Source organism: Elephas maximus, chromosome 13, assembly GCF_024166365.1.
Source record: "Elephas maximus indicus isolate mEleMax1 chromosome 13, mEleMax1 primary haplotype, whole genome shotgun sequence".
Taxonomy (NCBI): domain Eukaryota; kingdom Metazoa; phylum Chordata; class Mammalia; order Proboscidea; family Elephantidae; genus Elephas; species Elephas maximus.
The window spans coordinates 103495390-103510285 of NC_064831.1; positions in this window are offsets into that span (position 1 = coordinate 103495390).

Genomic DNA, 14896 nt, shown 5'->3' on the forward strand with positions numbered 1-14896 from the left:
GACTGGTTCAAACCTAAGAAGATAAGGGCAAATTTCAAGGTAACCACAAAGAAAGTTAACAAACCTACTCATCAAAAGAAAGAAGAAAGACATAAAGTCACGTTAAAAACCAAATCTACAAAAAACAAAAGAAAAGAAAAAGAAAGTCCACAAACAAAAGGAATTCAGCACAGTAGAGTAAAAGAAACAAAGAAAACATCAGCACCACACACACACACACACAAAGCACTAGAAAATGGCAGCAATAAACTCATACCTATCAATAATCACAGAAACCCTGGTGGCGTAGTGGTTAAGTACTGTGGCTGTTAACCAAAAGGCCTACAGTTCAAATCCACCAGGCACTCCTTGAAAACTCTATGGAGTAGTTCTACTCTGTTTTATAAGGTCACTATGAGTTGAAATCAACTCAACGGCGATAGGGTATCAATAATTACGCTGAATGTAAATGACCTAAATGCACTCATAAAGAGACAGAGAGTGACAGAATGGATAAAAAACAGGATCCATCAATCTACTATCAACAAGACACACATCTTAGAAACAAAGACATAAATTTATTAAAAACCAAAGGATGGGAGAAAGTATATCAAGCAAACAGCTATCAAAAGAGCAGGGCTGGCCGTACTAATCTCAGATAAAATAGATATTAAAACAAAATCCACCATAAAAGACAAAGAAGGGCACTATATAATGATTAAAGGGATGATCCATCTTGAAGACATAACCATAGTAAACATCTACGCACCCAAAGACAGGGTCCCAAAATACATAAAACAAACAGCACTGAAAAGAGAAATTGATAGCTCCAAGATAACAGTAGGAGACTTCAACACACCACTCTCGGTAAAGGAGAGAACATCTAGAAAAAAACTCAACAAAGTTACAGAAGAGATAAAGGGCATGATCAGCCAACTTGGCCTCATAGATACCTATAGAGAGAGAGAACACACCATCCAATAGCTGCAAAGTACACATTCTTTTCCAATGCAAATGGAACATTCTCCAGAATAGGCCACATCTTAGGCTACAGAGCAACCCTCAACAAAATCCAAAATACTGAGATAATACAAAGCATCTTCTGTGACCACAATGCCATCAAGGTAGAAATTAACAACAGGAAGAGCAAGGAAAAAAAAAAAAAATTCTTGGAAATGGAATAACACCCTGCTTAAAAACCAGTGGGTAATAGAAGAAATCAGAGATGGGGTCAAAAAATTTCTAGAATCTATCAAGAATGAAAACCCATCATTCCAAAACTTTTGGGACACAGCAAAGGCAATCCTCAGAGGTCAATATATAGCAATAGATGCACACATCAAAAGAGAAGAAAGGTACAAAATCAAAACATTAGCTACACAACTTGAACTAATAGAAAGAGAACAGTAAAAAAAAAAAAAAAAAACCACAGCCACCAGAAGAAAGGAAATAATAAAGATCAGAGCAGAAATAAATGAAATAGAAACAGAAAAACAATAGAATCAACAAAACCAAAAGTTGGTTCTTTGTAAGGACTGACAAAATCAACAAACCATTAGCCAATGTGACAAAAGCACAACAAGAGAGGACGCAAATAACCCAAGTAAATAAAATGGGGGACATTACAACAGACCCAACTGAAATGAAAAGGATCATAACAGAGTACTATGAAAAACTATATGCCAACAAATTTGAAAACCTAGAGGAAACAGACAAGTTTCTAGAAACACACTACGTATCCAAACTAACACAAAATGATGTTGAAAATCTGAAGAGACCCATAACAAGAGAAGAGATTGAAAAGTTAATTAAAAATCCCCCACCCCCAAAAAATCCCTGGCCTTGATGGCTTCACTACAGAATTCTGCCAAACATTCAGAATAGGGCTTACACCAGTACTCAAACTATTTCAGAACTCAGAAAAGGAAGCAATACGCCTGAATACATTCTATAAAGTTAGCATAACCCTGATACCAAAAACAGGCAAAGACTACACAAAAAAGAAAATAACAGACTAAAACCTCTCAGGAATATAGATGCAGAAATCCTCAAAAAAATTCTAGCCAATAGAACACAGCATCATATCAAAAAAAAAATAATAATAATACACCACGATGAAGCAGGATTTATACCAGGTATGCAAGACTGGTTCAATATTAGAAAATTAATCAACATAATCCAACACATAAATAAAGGGCAAGAAAAGGATCACATGATCATTTCAATTGATGCAGAAAAGCCATTCAACAAATTCCAACACCCATTCCTGATAAAAACTCTCAATAAAATAGGTATAGAATGGAAATTTCTCAACATAATAAAAGGTATGTATACAAAAGCAACAGCCAACATCATTCTTTTTTTAATCTTTTAAATCTATTTTTATTTTATTTTTTAATAATTTTTATTGTGCTTTAAGTGAAAGTTTACGAATCAAGTCAGTCTCTTACACAAAAACCCATATACACCTTGCTACACAATCCCAATTACACTCCGCTAATGAGACAGCCCACTCTCTCCCTCAACTCTCTCGTTTTGTGTCCATTTTGCCAGCTTCTAACCCCCTCCACCCTCTCATCTCCCCTCCAGGCAGGAGATGGCAACATAGTCTCAAGTGTCCACCTGATCCAAGAAGCTCACTCCTCACCAGCATCCCTCTCCAACACATTGTCCAGTCCAAACCAGGTCTGAAGAGTTGACTTCGGGAATGGTTCCTGTCCTGGGGCAACAGAAGGTCTGGTGACCATGACCACTGGGGTCCTTTTAGTGTCAGTCAGACCATTAAGTCAGGTCTTATGAGAATTTGGGGTCTGCATCCCACTGCTCTCCTGCTCTTTCAGGGGTTCTCCATTGTATTCCCTGTCAGGGCAGTCATTGCTTGTAGCTGGGCACCATCTAGTTCTTCTGGTCTCAGGATGATGTAGTCTCTGGTTCATGTGGCCCTTTCTGTCTCTTGGGCTCATAATCACCTTGTGTCCTTGATGTTCTTCATTCTTGTTTGATCCAGGAGGGTTGAGACCAATTGATGCATCTTAGATGGCTGCATGCTAGCATTTAAAAACCCCAGACGCCACTCTTCAAAGTGGGATGCAGAATGTTTTGTTAATAGATTTTATTATGCCAATTGACTTAGATGTCCTCTGAAACCATGGTCCCCAGACCCCTGCCCCTGCTATGCTGACCTTCGAAGCATTCAGTTTATTCAGGAAACTTTTTTGCTTTTGGTTTAGTCCAATTGTGCTGACCTCGCCTGTATTGTGTGTTGTCTTTTCCATCACCTAAAGTAGTTCTTATCTACTATCTAATTAGTGAATACCTCTCTCTCACCCTCCCTCCCTCCCCCCTCTCATAACCACAAAACAATGTTTTCTTCTCGGTTTAAACTATTTCTCGAGTTCTTATAATAGTGGTCTTATACAATATTTGTACTGTTGCAGCTGACTGATTTCACTCAGCATAATGCCTTCCAGGTTCCTCCATGTTATGAAATGTTTCACAGATTTCTCACTGTTCTTTATGGATGCATAGTATTCCATTGTGTGGATATACCATAATTTATTTATCCATTCATCCATTGATGGGCACCTTGGTTGCTTCCATCTTTTTGGTATTATAAACAGTGCTGCAATAAACATGGATGGGCATATGTCTGTTCGTGTAAAGGCTCTTATTTCTCTAGGATACATTCCAAGGAGTTGGATTGCTGGATCATATGGTAGCTCTATTTCTAGCTTTTTAAGGAAGCACCAAATCGATTTCCAAAGTGGTTGTACCATTTTACATTCCCACCAGCAGTGTATAAGTGTTCCAATCTCTCCACAGCCTCTCCAACGTTTATTATTTTGTGTTTTTTGGAATAATGCCATCCTTGTTGGAGAGAAGTGAAATCTTATTGTAGTTTTGATCTGCATTTCTCTAACAGCTAATGATCGTGAACATTTCCTCAAATATCTGTTAGCTACCTGAATGTCTTCTTTAGTAAAGTGTCTGTTCATATCTTTTGCCCATTTTTTTAATTGGGTTATTTGTCTTTTTGCAGTTGAGTTTTTGCGGTATCATGTAGATTTTAGAGATCAGGCACTGATCAGTAATGTCTCTTTCCCTCCCATATGAAATTGGTGATTTGTTTCTCCATCTCCTTAAAGAATATCCTTGGGATTTTGGTTGAAATTGCATTAAATGTATAGATCACTTTTGGTAGAATAGACATTTTTATAATGTTAAGTCTTCCTATCCACGAGCAAGGTATGTTCTTCCACTTACTTAAGTCTCTTTTGATTTCTTGAAGTGTACTGTAGTTTTCTTTGTAAAGTCTTTTACATCTCTGGTAAGATTTATTCCTAAGTATTTTATTTTCTTGGTGGCTATCACTGATTTGGTGATTTCCTCTTTGATGTTCTTTTTGTTAGTGTAGAGGAATCCAACTGATTTTTGTATGTTTATCTTGTATCCCGATACTCTGCTGAACTCTTCTATTAGTTTCAGTAGTTTTCTGGAGGATTTCTTAGGGTTTTCTGTGTATAAGATCATGTCATCTGCAAATAGAGATACTTCGGCTTCTTCCTTTGCCAATTTGGATGCCCTTTATATTTTTATCCAGTCTAATTGCTCTGGCTAGGACCTCCAGCGCAATGTTGAATAAGAGTGGTGATAAAGGGCATCCTTGTCTAGTTCCCGATCTCAGTGGGAATGTTTTCAGGCTCTCTCCATTTATGGTGATGTTGGCTGTTGGCTTTGTAGAAATGCCCTTTATTATGCTGAGGAATTTTCCTTCTATTCCTATTTGGCTGAGAATTTTTATCATGAATTCGTGTTGAAATTTGTCAAATACCTTTTCAGATTCAATTGACAAAATCATGTGATTTTTGTCTTTTGTTTTATTTATGTGGTGGATTACATTAAATGTTTTCCTAATATTGAACCATCCCTATACCTGGTATGAATCCCACTTGGTCATGGTGGATTATTTTTTTGATATGTTGTTGAATTGTATTGGCTAGAATTTTGTTGAGGATTTTTGCATCTACATTCATGAGGGATATAGGTCTATAATTTTCTTTTCTTGTGGTGCCTTTACCTGGTTTTGGTATCAGGGATATGGTGGCTTCGTAGAATGAGTTTGGTAGTATTCCGTCCTTTTCTATGCTCTGAAATACCTTTAGTAGTAGTGGTGTTAACTCTTCCTGAAAGTTTGCTAGAACTGCAGTGAAGCTGTCCAGACCAGGGCTTTTTTTTTGTTGTTGTTGGGAGTTTTTTGATTACTTTTTTCAATCTCTTCTTTTGTTATGGGTCTATTTGGTTGTTCTACCTGTTTGAGTTAGTTTAGGTAGGTAGTGTGTTTGTAGGAATTCATCCATTTCTTCTGGATTTTCAAAATTGTTAGAGTACAATTTTTCATAGTAATCTGATACTATTCTTATAATTTCAGTTGAGTCTGCTGTAATATCACCCATCTCATTTCTTATTTGGGTTATTCGCTTCCTCTCCTATTTATCTTTTGTCAGTTTGGCCAATGGTTTACCAATTTTGTTGATTTTTTTCTATGAACCATCTTCAATTGTTTTTCTGTTTTCTATTTCATTTAGTTCAGCTCTAACTTTTATTTTTTGTTATCTGCTGGTGCCTGAGGGTTTCTTTTGTTGTTTTCTTTCTATTTGTTCAAGTTGTAGGGATAATTCTTTGACTTTGGCCCTTTGTTCTTTTTGTATGTGTGCATTTATTGATATAAATTGACCTCTGAGCACCGCTTTTGCTGTGTCCCAAACATTCTGATAAGAAGTGTTTTCGTTCTCATTGGATTCTCTGAATTTCTTTATTCCATTCTTAATGTCTTCTATAATCCAGTCTTTTTTGGGAAAGGTATTGTTCAGTTTCCAAGTGTTTGATTTTTTTCCCCTGTTTTTCCTGTTATTGATTTCCACTTTTATGGCCTTATGGTCAGAGAAGATGCTTTGTAATATTTCAATGTTTTGGATTCTGCTAAGGCTTGCTTTATGACCTAATATGTGGTCTATTCTAGAGAATGTTCCATGTGCACTAGAAAAGAAAGTATACTTGGTTGCTGTTGGGTGGAGTGTTCTGTATATATCTACAAGGTCAATTTGGTTGATTGTGGCATTTAGATCTTCCATGTCTTTGTTGAGCTTCTTTCTGGATGTCCTGCCCTTCACCAAAAGTGGTGTGTTGAAGTCTCCTACTATTATTGTGGAACTGTCTATCTCAGTTTTCAATGCTGACAGACTTTGTTTTATTTATCTTGCAGCCCTGTCCTTGTGTGCATAAATATTTAATATGGTTATATCTTCTTAGCGTATTGTCACTTTAATCATTATATAGTGTCCTTCCTGATCCTTTATGATGGATTTAACTTTAAGGTCTATTTTGTCAGAAATTAATTTTGCCACTCCTGATCTTTTTTGATTGTTGTTTGCTTGATGTTTTCTTTTTCCATCCTTTGAGTTTTAGTTTGTGTCTCTAAGTTTAAGGTGTGTCTTTTGTAGGCAGCATATAGACGGACCTTTTTTTTAATCCATTCTGCCACTCTCTGTCTCTTTATTGGTGCATTTAGTCCATTTACATTCAGGGTAATTATGGATAGGTATGAATTTAGTGCTATCATTTTGATGTCTTTTTTTTGTGTGTTGACAGTTTCTTTTTTCCACTTGATTTTATGTGCTGAGTAGATTTTCTTTATATATTGTCCTTTCCTCATATTTGTTGTTGCTGATTTTGTTTCTCCTTAGTCTGTATTTTTCCCTTGTATTTCATTTTGATGAGTAGGATAGTTTGTCTCCTTTATGGTTACCTTATTATTTACCCCTATTTTTGTAAACTTAAAACTAACTTTTATTTCTTTGTATCGTCGTATCTTTCTCTACATATGGAAGGTGTATGATTACATTTCTTAGTCCCTCTTTATTATTTTAATGTTGTCTTCTTTTATATAATAACATCGCTGTTACCCTGTGTTGGACTTTTTTTTAATCTTGCTTTGTTTTTTTGGATTTCCCTGTCTGGGTTGACATCTGGTTGCTCTGCCCAATGTTCTAGTCTTGGGTTGATACATGATATTATTGATTTTCTAACCAAAGAACTCCCTTTAGTATGTCTTGTAGTTTTGGTTTGGTTTTTACAAATTCCCTCAACTTGTGTTTATCTGGAAATGTCTTAATTTTGCCTTCATATTTAAGAGACAGTTTTGCTGGATATATGATTCTTGGAAGGCCACTTTTTTCATTCAATTTTTTAAATATGTCATCCCATTGCCTTCCTGTCTGCATGGTTTCTACTGAGTAGTCCAAGTAGGCCCACACAGGTCCATGCAGAAGAGAAAGGTGCTCAAGGTCCATGGACAGTTTATACCTGGACAGGAGCCGCTTCTGTCCTGAGCTCCCCCAATTAATGGAGCTAGCAAATTATCTTTTCCCCCCAGTTGCAAATTTTTTCCTTCCACAAGGCCGAGAGGATGTCACTACGTGCTTGCCAGGGTTTATCTCATGCCCAGGGATTCAGCTGCTGAAGCCGGCCTGAAGGGTGGGGGGAGCATGGTAAAATATATGCAAGTACTTAGCTTTTGCTGAGAGCGCCGTTCCCCTCAGGTTCCGGCGGTGTGAGTGGGCTGTGTGGCTGGCTGCTTCTCCCTGAGGAAACTGCAGCAGAATGCTAGTACTGGCCTGCCGCAGCAGCCTCTCCGGGAATGGTGCCTGAGGGCTCCTGGAAATTCAGGTCCAGTAACTTCTCTCCACTTCTGAATGGCCTCTTCCTCCCCCTGCCCCTCAGTTCATTGTCTAAGCTTGCCTTTGATGCTCAGGGCTCCCAGCTTGTCAAAAATATACTCGTTTCATTTGTTTTTTCAGGTCTTTATTGTAAAGAGGGCTTGACGCAAGCGTCTGTCTGTTTCGGCATCTTGGCTCCACTCCCAACATCATTCTGAATGGAGAGAGCCTGAAAACATTCCCCTTGGTACAGGAACAAGACAAGGATGCCAAGCCGTTTATGACAATTCCTATTTAACCTTGTACTGGAAGTCCTAGCTAGAGCAATAAAGGAAGAAAAAAAAAATAAAGGGCATCCAAACGGGTAATAAAAAAAAAATTGTTAATGGAGAAGTTAAACTGTCCCTATTTGCTGATGATATGATACTATACATAGAAAATCCAAAGGACTCCCTGAGAAAACTACTGGAACTTATAGAAAGATTTACCAGAGTAGCAGGATACAAAATAAACATAAAAAAATCAGATGGAATAAAAATCATGGAAGAAAAAATAGGATCTACCCTAGGAGCCCTAATACAGGGCATAAACAGAATACAAAACATCACCAAAAATGGTGAAGAGAAACCAGATAACTGGGAGCTCCTAAAAATCAAACACCTATGCTCATCTAAAGACTTCACCAAAAGAGTAAAAAGACCACCTACAGACTGGGAAAGAATATTCAGCTATGACATCTCAGACCAGTGCCTGATCTCTAAAATCTACATGATTCTGTCAAAACTCAACCATAAAAAGACAAACAACCCAATCAAGAAGTGGGCAAAGAATATGAACACACATTTCACTAAGGAAAATATTCAGGCAGCCAACAGATACATGAGAAAATGCTCCCGATCATTAGCCATTAGAGAAATGCAAATTAAAACTACGATGAGATTCCATCTCATACCAACTAGACTGGCATTAATTCAAAAAACACAAAATAATAAATGTTGGAGAGGCTGCGGAGAGATTGGAACTCTCATACACTGCTGGTGGGATTGTAAAATGGTACAACCACTTTGGAAATCCATCTGGCGTTATCTTAAACAGTTAGAAATAGAACTACCATACAACCCAGAAATCCCACTCCTCGGAATATACCCTAAAGATACAAGAGCCTTCACACAAACAGATATATGCACACCCATGTTTATTGCAGCTCTGTTTACAATAGCAAAAAGCTGGAAACAACCAAGATGTCCATCAACAGAGGAATGGGTAAATAAATTGTGGTATATTCACACAATGGAATACTACGCATCAGTAAAGAACAGTGACGAATCTCTGAAACATTTCATAACATGGAGGAATCTGGAAGGCATTATGCTGAGTGAAATGAGTCAGTTGCAAAAGGACAAATATTGTATAAGACCACTATTATAAGATCTTGAGAAATAGAAAAAACGGAGAAGAACACATACTTATGTGGTTACAAAGGGGGGAGGGAGGGAGGGAGGGAGGGAGGGATGGAGAGGGCTTTTTATTGATCAATCTGTAGATAAGAACTGCTTTGGGTGAAGGGAAAGACAACACTCAAAACAAGGAAGGTCAGCCTAATTGGAATGGATTAAAAGTAAAGAGGTTTCTGGGATAAAATGAAAGCTTCAAAGGTCAGCGAAGCAGGGGCTGCGGTCTGGGGAACTTGGTTTGAGGGGACTTCTAAGTCAATGGGCAAAACAATTCTATTATGAAAACACTCTGCATCCCACTTTGAACTGTGGCGCCTGGGGTCCTAAATGCCAACAAGCGGCCATCTAAAATACATTAATTGGCCTCAACCCACCTGGAGCAAAGGCAAAGGAAGAACACCAAGGTCACATGGCAACTAAGAACCCAAGAGACAGAAAGGGCCACATGAACCAGAGACCTCCATTATCCTGAGACCAGAAGAACTAGTTGGTGCCCGGCCACAATCGATGTCTGTCCTGTCAGGGAGCACAACAGAGAACTCCTGAGGGAGCAGGAGACCAATGGGATACAGACCCCAAATTCTCACTAAAAGACCACACCTAATGGTATGATTGCGACTAGAGGAATCCCAGAGACAATGCTCCCCAGAACTTCTGATGGCACAGGACGGGAACCATCCCCGAAGACAAATCATCAGGCATGAAAAGGACTGGTCAGTGGGGGGGAGAGAGATGCTGATGAAGAGTGAGCTAATTAAATCAGGTGGACACGGGAGAGTGTGTAGGCAACTCTTGACTGGAGGGGGGATGGGAAGATAGAGAGAGAGGGAAGATGGCAAAATTGGCACGAAACGAGAGACTGTAAGGGCTGACTCAATAGGGGAAGAGCAAATGGGAGAAGGGAGTAAGATTTATGTAAACCTACATGTGACAGACTGATTGGAATGGTAAATGTTCACTTGAAGCTTAATAAAAATTAAAAAAAAAAAATCAGATGGAGTCCTATACACCAATAAAGAGAACCATGAAAAGAAAATCAGGAAAATAATACCATTTATGATAGCCCCTAAACACAAAATATTTGGGAATATATCTAACCAGGGAAGTAAAAGACCTATACAAAGAAAACTACTAAACACTACTGCAAGCAACCAAAAGAGATCTACATAAATGGGAAAGCATACCATCCTCGTGGATAGGTAGACTCAACATTGTGAAAATGAGAGTTCTACTAAAAAAAAAAGGCGATTTATAAATACAATGGAATCCAAATACCAACAATATTCTTTAAAGAGATGGAAAAACTAATCATTAACTTTATGTGGAAAGGGAAGTATTCAGAATAAGTAAAGCACTACTAAAGAAGAATAGAGTATGAGGACTCACACTTCCTGACCTCAGAACATACTATACAGCTATGGTACTCAAAACAGCCTTGTACTGATACAATGACAGGTACATTGACCAATGGAACAGAACTGCGAACCCAGATGTAAATCCATCTATGTACAGTCACTTGATCTTCGACAAGGGCCCAAAGTTCATCAAATGGGGAAAAGACAGTGTTTTTAACAAATGGTGTTGGCAAAACTAGGTGTCTGTCTGCAGAAAAATGAAACAGGACGTATACCTCACATTTTATACAAAAACTAATTCAAAATGGATCAAAGACCTAAATATAAAGCCCAAAACAATAAAGTTTATAGAAGAAAAAATAGAATCAATGCTAGAGGCCTTAATACATGGCATTAACAGGATACATACCATAACTAACAACACACAAACTCCAGAAGATAAGCTGGATAACTGGGATCTTCTAAAGGTTAAAAACTTATGCTCATCAAAATTCTTCATCAAAAGAGTAAAAAGGGAACCTACAGCCTGGGAAAATATTTTTGGCTGTTACAAATCAGATGAAGGTATGATCTCCAAAATCTACAAGAAGAGCCAACACCTCTACAACAAAAAGACAAATAATCCAATTGAAAAATAGGCACAAAATGAACAGACACTTCACCAAAGAAGACATTCAAGCAACCAACAGACACATTGAAGAAATGCTCTGGATCACTAGCCTAGAGAAATGCAAACTGAAACCACAATGAGATACCATCTCATCTTGGCATTACTGGCACGAATCAAAAAAACAGGAAATAACAAATGTGGGGGGGGGTGCGGGGAGATTGGAACTCTTATGCACTGCTAGTGGGAATGCAAAACGATAAACCATTTTGGGAAATGATATAGTGCTTCCTTAGAAAGCTAGAAACAGAAATACCATATGATCCAGCAATCCCACTCCTAGGAATATATCTTGGAGAAATAAAAGTCGTATATGCATACACACACCCATGTTCACTGCAGCATTGTTCACAATAGCAAAAAGATGGAAACAACCTAGATGCCCATCAACAGATGAATGGATAAGTAAACTATGGAACATACCCACAATGGAGTATTGCACAACGATAAAGAACAACGATAAATCTGTGAAGCACCTCATAGCATGGATGAATCTGGAGGGCATTATGCTGAGTGAAATAAGTCAATCACAAAAAAAAATATTGCATGAGACCACTACTGTAAAAACCCATGAAAAGGTTTGTACACGGAAAGAAACAATCTTCGATGCTTATGAGGGAGGGGAGGAATGGGGATGGAAAAACACTAAATAGACAAGAGATAAGTGGTAACTTCAGTAAAGGGAAAGCCAGCACATCTTGTACAAGGCAAGATCATGGAAGTTCCATAGACACATCCAAACTCCCTGAGGGACCGAGTTGCCCTGCTGGGGGCTGTGGGGACCAGGATCTCGGGGAACATCTAGCTCAATTGGCATGACATATTTTATAAAGAAAATGTTCTACATTCTACTTTGGTGAGTAGCGTCTGGGGTCTTAAAAGCCTGTGAGTGGTCATCTGAGATACAATACTGGTCTCGCCCCTTTGGAGGCAAGGCAGAATGAAGAAAATTAAAGATACAAGGGAAAGATAAGTCCAAAGGACTAATAGACCACATTTACCACAGCCTCTGCCAGACTGAGTCTAGTATGACTAGATGGTGCCTGGCTACTACCTCCTACTGCTCTGACAAGGATCACAATACAAAAGGTGCCTGACTACTACCTCCTACTGCTCTGACAAGGATCACAATAGAGGGTGCCAAATTGATCTGGAGTAAAATGTAGAACAAAATTTTAACCCACAAAAAAAGACTAGACTTACAAGTCCAATAAAGACTGGAGAAGCCCTGAGAGCATGGACCCCAGACACCCTTTTAGCTCAGTAATGAAGTCACTCACGAGGTTCACCCTGCGGTCAAAGATTAGACAGGTCCATGAAACAAAACAAGACTGAAGGGGCAAACCAGCCCAGAGGCAAGGACTAGAAGGCAGGAGGTAACAGGAAAGCTGGTAAAAGGGAAACCGAGGTCAAGAACGGAGAGTGTTTACATGTTGTGGGGTTGTTAAATGATGACATAAAACAATATGTATACTAAGTGTTTAATGAGAAACTAGTTTGTTCTGTAAACCCTCGTCTAAAGTACAATAAAAAAATGTTTAAAAAATAGTAAGTAAAGGTATAGGAGAACTAAACAACGTCATAAGGTAGATCCTATGAATACGTATTAAATGTTGCTTTTGTTGTTAGATGCCACTGAGTCAGTTCCAACTCATAGCAACTCTATAGGACTGAGTAGAACTGCCTTATACATGCTGACAATTAAGAATATGCCTTCTGATCAGTCCAGGTGGTGGAGCCAAGATGGGGGAATAGACAGACACTTCTGGCAAGCCCTCTTTACAACAAAGACCCAAAAAAACAAGTGAAATGAGCATATTTATGACAAGCTAGGAGCCCTGAGCATCAAAGGCAAGCTTAGAAAATGAACTGAGGGGCAGAGGGAAGAAGAGACAGTTCAAAAGTGGAGAAGAATTACCGGACCTGAATCACTGGGAGCTCTCGGGCACCATTCCCGGGAACAGAGGCTGCGGGCTGGTACTAACATTCGGTTGCAGTTTCCTCAGGGAGAAGCAGCCAGCCACACAGCTTACTCACACTTCCAGAACCAGAGAAGAATGGCACTCTCGGCTAAAGCTATGTAATTGTGTATATTTTGCCGTGCCCTACCCAGCCTCAAGCCGGCTTCAGCGGCTGAATTCCCTGGGCCTGAAATAGGCCCTTTTGAGTGCCTAGAGCCATCCTCCCGGCCTTGGAAAAGGAATAAATTTGCAACTGGGGAAAAAGATAATTTTCCAGCTCTACTAACTGGGGGAGCTCAGGACAGAAGTGGCTCCTGTCCAGGCATAAACAGTCTGTGGACTTTGAGTACCTTTCCCCTCCGCATGGACCTGTGTGGGCCTATTTCAGGAGAATGGGCCCTTGTTGGCAGACTCCAACCTTTTTAGCTATGCAGCAGAGAGGTGGTTGTTTGATGTGTGACATTGCTTTGCCTATTAAACAGGGTCCTCACCTACCCACAACAGGGGCCTAAGGACTGGTAGCTCCACTCAGGTCACCCAGCCACCTGCGACAGGGTCTAAGTCCTTACAACCAAAAACACTGGGTGCCCACGGTCCATCTGCAGAACCCACCCACCTGTACACTCTAGGGAACAGGGACACGCTTTCCTCAGGGACACATGGGGGACAATTTTCAGCCCCATGCCTTGTTCAGAGTGTGGCCCCCTGCTGCAACCTGATACTGGTACCTACACCAATCACCCTGCCACTCTAAGACTGTAATCAGCTACCTGGACACCTGAGCTGAATTCATACAAGAAAAGTGAATGGACTCCTAGACTGATATACCTGATAATAGCTTTAGCCAGCTGGGGACAGAACGTCAGAGCTCCAAAGGCAAAAATAATCAAGCTAGCTCACTCAAGCAACCAATTTGGGCATATCTAAACAAAGCAATAAGCTATGACACAGTAAGCAAACATAAAATAAACTAATACAATAAATTATAGAAGGCTTGGAGACAACAGTCAATATCTAGTCACATAAAGACACAGACTATAAGGACCTCAACAAGCTCTCAAAACAAAAGAATCCAGGGGTCTTCTAGATGAAAGTGCCTTCCTGGAATTACCAGAGGCAGAATACAAAAGATTAATATACAGAACCCTTCAATACATCAGGAAGGAAATGAGGCAATGAGCAGAAAAAGCTAAGGAACACACAGATAAAGCAACTAAAGAAATTAAAAAGATTATTCAGGAACATAACAAAAAATTTAGTAAGCTGGAAAAATCCATAGACGGACACTGATCAGAAATTCAGAAAATTAACAATGAAATTACAGAAGCAGACAACTCAATAGAAAGTCAGAGAAGCAGGTTTGAGCATGTGGAAGGTAGACTTTCTGAACTTGAAGATAAAACATTTGGCACTAATATATTTGGAGAAAAATCAGACAAAAGAACTAAAAAAACTAAGAAACCTTAAGAATCATGTGGGATTCCATCAAGAGAAATAACCTACGAGCAATTGGAGTACCAGAACAGGGAGGGATAAGTGAAAATATAGAGAGAATTCTTTAAGACTTGTTGGCAGGAAACTTCCCTGATATCGTAAAAGATGAGAAGATATCTATCCAAGATGCTCATCGAACTCCACACAAGGTAGATGTTAAAAGAAAGTCACTAAGACATATTATAATCAAACTTGCCAAAACCAAAGAAAAAGAGAGAATTTTAAGAGCAGCTAGAGGTAAAGAAGAAGTCACCTACAAAGGAGAGCCGAA